The following is a 6,073-nucleotide window of genomic DNA, read 5'->3' on the forward strand; positions in this document are numbered from 1 at the left end:
CGGAATCAACTGTCCTGCACAGATGCAAAACTTGGGATTAGGCCCAGGGAGAGCATCTCGATGCTATTCTCGTCCAAACATGGCATCAGTGGTCCTATAGCATCAGAGGCACGAGTTGTTCCTCTATGTACATGCTTTGTTCCTTATGTATCTGCTCCTTATTGCAATCTCTGTGGGGGCCAACTCTCCCCACAGATGGTGTATGTATTTATGGGAGCATATGCCCTAGATTTATAGGAGAAATTTCTATTGGGACTTTTTTTTACTATGCTCTTTCATTAAATGGCTTTCCTTTGAAATAATTTTGTGGTCTGGGTGACTAAAAAATAAACAAAAACATTATTTGGGGCTTGTGAACCCTAAATTTTAATGGATACAGGCACACAGAGCACCCTGAATCTGGGGTAACTATTCCAGGGGCCTCACATGAGAGAAGTGAATGCCCTGGGTACCACATACACATGGGCATATATGCCTACAAATGTGTATACAGGCATATAGGGCAGCTGGCAGCACAGTGCTGAATAGTAAATAGAGTGTGGACCTAGAGTCAGGAAGACCTGATATACTACAGACTCTGAGACTGTGAGCAAATCACTTAATCTTTCTCATCCCATTTCCTGATCCATAAAATAGAGATCACAACTCCTCTAGCACCAACCTAATGGAGTCGTTGGGAGGTTTGAATGAGATGGCGTCTGGCAGACTTCAAAGCACCATATAAGTGTCAGTTATATACAGATAAACCCATGGTATTTATACTAGTGATTTAAGGTTTGCGAAGTGCTTTATATGTTATCTCATCTGGTCTTTACAATAAACTTGTTAGATAGGTGTTATTATCCCCATTTTACGAAGGAGGAAACCTGTAAATAGAATTGAGTAATTTGTTCAGAATCACATAGCTAGTAATTAACATAGCTAGTAATAGCTAGATTTGAACTCAGGTCTTCCTGACTCTAGGTCTACACTGTATTTACTGGGCCACCTAGTTATGGGTATGTATGTATATATGTGTGTACATATGTATGTGTATATGTAAATATATTTATTACATATATACATATTATTTGTATATGTATATATGTTGTTGTTCAGTCGTTTTTCAGTCATGTCAAACTCTTTGTGACCCCATTTGGGATTTTCTTGGGCAAAGATACTGAAGTGGTTTGCCATTTCCTTCTCCAGCTCATTTGATAGATGAGGAAACTGAGGCAACCAGGATTAAGTGACTTGCTCAGGGTCACACAACTAGTAAATGTCTGAGGCCAAATTTCAACCCAGGAAGATGAGTCTCCTTGCCTCCAGGCCCAGGCAAATCCACTATACCACCTAGCTGCCCTACATCTTTGTGTGTGTGTGTGCGTATACCTAGGTGTATATGTATATGTGTGTATGTATGTGTGTATATATATATATATATATGTATGTGTATACACACATATAAATATATACTTACATTAAACATGTATATATATGCATTACCCATTAATTTGAATAGTAATTCCTCAAGTGGGTGGGATCAATGTGATACTCTTCTGAACATAATATTCCCTAAATATCCATCAGCTAAAATCATTAATCTGGGAGATCTGAGCATTAGGATCATCGTGACTCTGCCAAGACTTCATCATTAGTAAATCTCAATTGAGCCATCTCTCCTGAGCCAAAGAAAATATCCAATTAAATTTATTTATCGTTACAACCTTAGAAGGTTCAAAGGAAGCCCCTGGGACAGGCCTAAGGGGAAACTCATATATATCTTTAACCAAGATAGCTGCATTATTGACGGTTTCATAACTAGCTCTCCATTGCTGAACTGCATTCTTAGACCATGCTGAAATTGATCATGTACTCTTTAAACTTATCCTTACCCTCACTATTACTGAGTCTGAGTTTAGCCACAGGCACAATTGGAGTGGTGAAGTTATGGGAATGAGCTGTCAAAACAACCCTTATTTCTGTTCTCATCTTTTCCACTGGAAATAAGCTGAAGTGAGAAGGTAGGTAGGCTGTTTTTGTTGTTGTCCTTATTGTTTTTCCACCATTCATTCTTTCTTGGCCTCTAGATGTTTATTTGCCCATGCCCCATTTATTCCCATTTTCTTTGCCCCTTAGCTACCCTTCCAGAACATGACTACCCCCCAAAATTATACCTTTGCCATTGTATTTGAACATGCATAGTATAATAGCTGACATTCACATATCACTTGAAAGTTTGCAAAGTACTGTGCATACATTATTTCCTTTAAGCCTCCAGCAGCCCTGAGGAATATTCTAAAGCTAAAGGTATTATCCCCATTTTTACAGATGAGGAAGTTAAGGCTCAAAGCAGTTAAGAGGTTTGTCCATAATCACAGCAGTAATAAATATCTGAGTCAAATTCAGTTTTTCCTGATGTCAAGTCCATCATTCTATCCCCTGTGCTACCTTTTCCTTTCTCAACTCCAGCAAAGGTGTTATGACTCACATTATAACCAATAACACCATTGTTTGAATTCGTAGATTTTCTTGATTAATAAAAACAATGTTAGAATTAACTGGGTTTTTTAAAAACATATTCCTTTTTTCTACATTTAGGCAAATCATATCTGTTTTCATGAAAGCAGTACCTTTACCAATCTAAGCCCAAAGAGGCGCTCGTGAGTGAGGAAAGGGTCATCCAGACTGCAGACCTGATTAATGGGGCCAGTAACAGTCCTTGAGAGAGGGGGTGTTTGGAAATAAAAATTTAAAAAGAAAAGAATGTAAATAATAAATTAATATTATTAAATTAAAATGTTAAAAAGAAATCCATCCAAACTGAAGGTCAAGACCAATTAACTTGAAGAATGCCCAGGCTGAACACCTGAGTCCCCCAAAGTTTCATGTCAATGCTCCTGTGGACAGGGCCAAGCCTGTGTTATGCTAATAAATCATAGAATCATAGAATTAATACTAGATCATCTAGTCCAAGCCCCTGCTTTTTACCTATGAAGAATTGGAGGCCCAAAGAGGCTAGGTAACACACCCAGGTCACACAGTAAGTGGCAGAGCTGAATTTGAACTGAATTTCTCCAAATCTGAATTCCACAGTTCTGCTCTGCCTTTTTACAGTTCATCAGTCTAGCCTGTTATTTTAAAAATGTAATGAAAAGTACAGACTACCTTTCTTTAAAGGACATTTCAGAGACAGCTAGGTGGCAGAGTGGATAGAATACCAGCCCTGAAGTCAGGAGGACCTAAGTTCAAAACTGACCTCAGACCAAATACTTGACCCTTATTAGCTGTGTGATTCTGGGCAAGTCACTTAATCCCAATTGCCTAAAAAAATAAAATAAAGAACATCACATAATTTCACTCCTTCAGACAGGCCTTGTTTTTAAATAGTTGAAGTCAGTGACATTTTTATTCTCTCTATAGATACACAGGTTTATAAGATTAGAGAATTAGACCTTGAGGGGATCTCAAACATCACCTACTCCAACCAATTCATTTTACAAAATGGGGAAATGAGGTCCAGAAAAATGAAGTAACTTCCCAAAGTTTATATAGTGATCTAGCAGATAAATCTTTGTTTAAAAAAAAGCTTTTATTGATGTATTTTGGTTTTTTTACATTGCCATCATTTCTCCCCATATCCTTCTTCCCTTCCCTGAGAACTATTTCATATAACAAATAGTATTTTTAAAGACAGAAAAAGAAAAGGAAAAGGACAAAAATCAGCGTAACTGGTCAATGCATTGGGAAAATATCTGAAAATATGTGCAAAGTATAACACTTATGGGCCTTCCACCTCCTAAAGAGGTATGTGTGATGGGAATATTTTCTTTTGGGAATCTCTTCTTTTGATCCATGCTTGTTATTTATAATTTTGCAAGATTCACTTTTGATTTTTTTAATATCGTTCTTTCCACTTGCATTGTTGTACACAGGATACAATATACAGTGTGTATATTATTTCTTGGCTCTAGAAGAACCTAAGCTTCTTGACTCCTAGCCTCTTCCTAGGCTTCCTTTTAAATAGAGAAACTCAGAAATTGCCCCACGCACTCTAATTGGCTGAACTTGTGAACCTAGCGCCTGAAAGTGGTGCTAGCCACACTTTTCACTCCACTGAACCAGGTATTACCCTCTTCCTGAGATCCCTGGAGTGATTGCCAGTAGGAGTGCCATTAGCTAGAATGCTGCCTCTTTGACCCTGGGCAGAACCAGACCAGACTAGTGAATGAAACTAACTAACTAGGGTTCTGAGAGCACGTTACATTCCGCTCTCCTTTTCTCCGGTGCATCATTTTTCTAGCCTTACCTAACAACGCTGGAATCGGTACTCCCGTGAGCAGGAGCAGGAGAACGATTTGCTCCCCGAAGACAGAACAAGAAATTTTCCCTTGCAAATATGGGTGGAGAATTATTCATCATCCCTACTACGTGCTGATGTTTAGAAAGAGACAATCATCTCTGTAACCTCATGTGATATAATCAATGAATAAACCCTAGAATAAAAAAGATTAAGCTAAAGTGTACACAGAGGTAATAGTCAATAGGGTTCATTCTTTCTATGTAGCAGAAATGTCACCATGAAACTTCATTTCCCACAATACCTGGAGCTAAAGGAGCATCAATCATTGGTTGGGATTTTCTGGAATATATTTCCCAGAGGGCTGTTTATGTGCCTGTGTGATGACATCAGTAGTCAGAGAGCTGGGAAGTGTGCTCCCAGATCGGAGGTTTTAAAGGGGTGGAGGGAATAGTCCTGGAGAGACAAGCCAGCAGAGACCATGTGAAGCAGTATAACCATTGTGGCCCTGGAAATAGGAGTTATAGCTGGCCCATCATATTCCAGAGCTGAGACAAAAACTTTCAGTCAATTTTCCAGTCTGCTGCAAGAAATGGCTGGAAAAAGGGGCAGCTAGGTGGCACAGTGGACAGAGCTCTGGCCTTGGAGTCAGGAGGACCTGAGTTCAAATCCAGCCTCAGACACTTGATACTTACTAGCTGTGTGACCTTGGGCAAGTCACTTAACCCAATTGCCTCACCAAAAAGAAAAAGAAATGGCTGGAAAGGAGGGGATGGAGATAAGCATTTATATATCGCCTACTGTGTGCTAGGTACTTTACAAATATTACGTCATTTGATCTTCACAACAACGCTGGGAGGTGGGTGCTGCTATTACCCCCATTTTACAGTTGAGGAAACTGAGGCAAACGGGTTAAGTCCCAAGTGAGTGTCTGAGGTTGGATTTGAATTCAGGTCTTCCTAACTTCAGGTACCCCTCCCTCCTATTTACCTAGCTGCCTCATGCTGATAACATTGTACTCTGAACATTTACCACTGAAGCTATGAGATCAAATGAGATCATACATGTAAAGCACTTTGCAAACCTTAAAGTGCCACATAAATGTTAGTGATGATGGTGATGATGCTAGGGAATCAGGAATTAAAGAATTAGATTGAAAATCTCCTGGGCACATAGGATAGTGCAGAAAACATTTTTTTGCTTGATTCCCTTCTTTGCCTTTTTACATGTCTTAGTTAAGGACCTAATAAAACCCTGTTTGCCTCAGTTTCCTCATCTGCAAAATGAGCTGGAGAAGGAAATGGCAAACCACTCCAGTATCTTTGCCAAGAAAACCCCAAATGAGGTCACAAAGAGTTGGACATGACTGAAAAATAACTAAACAACACCACCAAAATGCTTAATAAATACTTGTGGACTCACTATCCTTTATTGGATGCAAATATTGTCTTATGATATAGCAAGAGAGAGAAACTTTGCATTGGATGGGGACTTGACATGTGTTCACTAGTCTGTTTACCCCAAATAGCCACACTGAATTTGGGAGTAGCATGGGATACTACAAACACACCCATACAAACATTATACTCAGTAAGAGATTTTTAAAATACTTTCTGAAATTAATGACTATTTTTCTGCTTACAATTCACAGTCCTTTTATAGGAACTTGTAATAACTGCCTTTTATGAACACAAATGTATATAGGATGTCCATAAGTCTTAGTACAGGTTTAAACTATTAAGCCTTAAAACTACACTAAGACTTTCAGGACACCCTGTATTTACTAGCATCCCC

Source organism: Phascolarctos cinereus, unplaced genomic scaffold (genome assembly GCF_003287225.1).
Source record: "Phascolarctos cinereus isolate Bilbo 61053 unplaced genomic scaffold, phaCin_HiC Scaffold_5;HRSCAF=322, whole genome shotgun sequence".
In the NCBI taxonomy this organism is placed as follows: Eukaryota; Metazoa; Chordata; class Mammalia; order Diprotodontia; family Phascolarctidae; genus Phascolarctos; species Phascolarctos cinereus.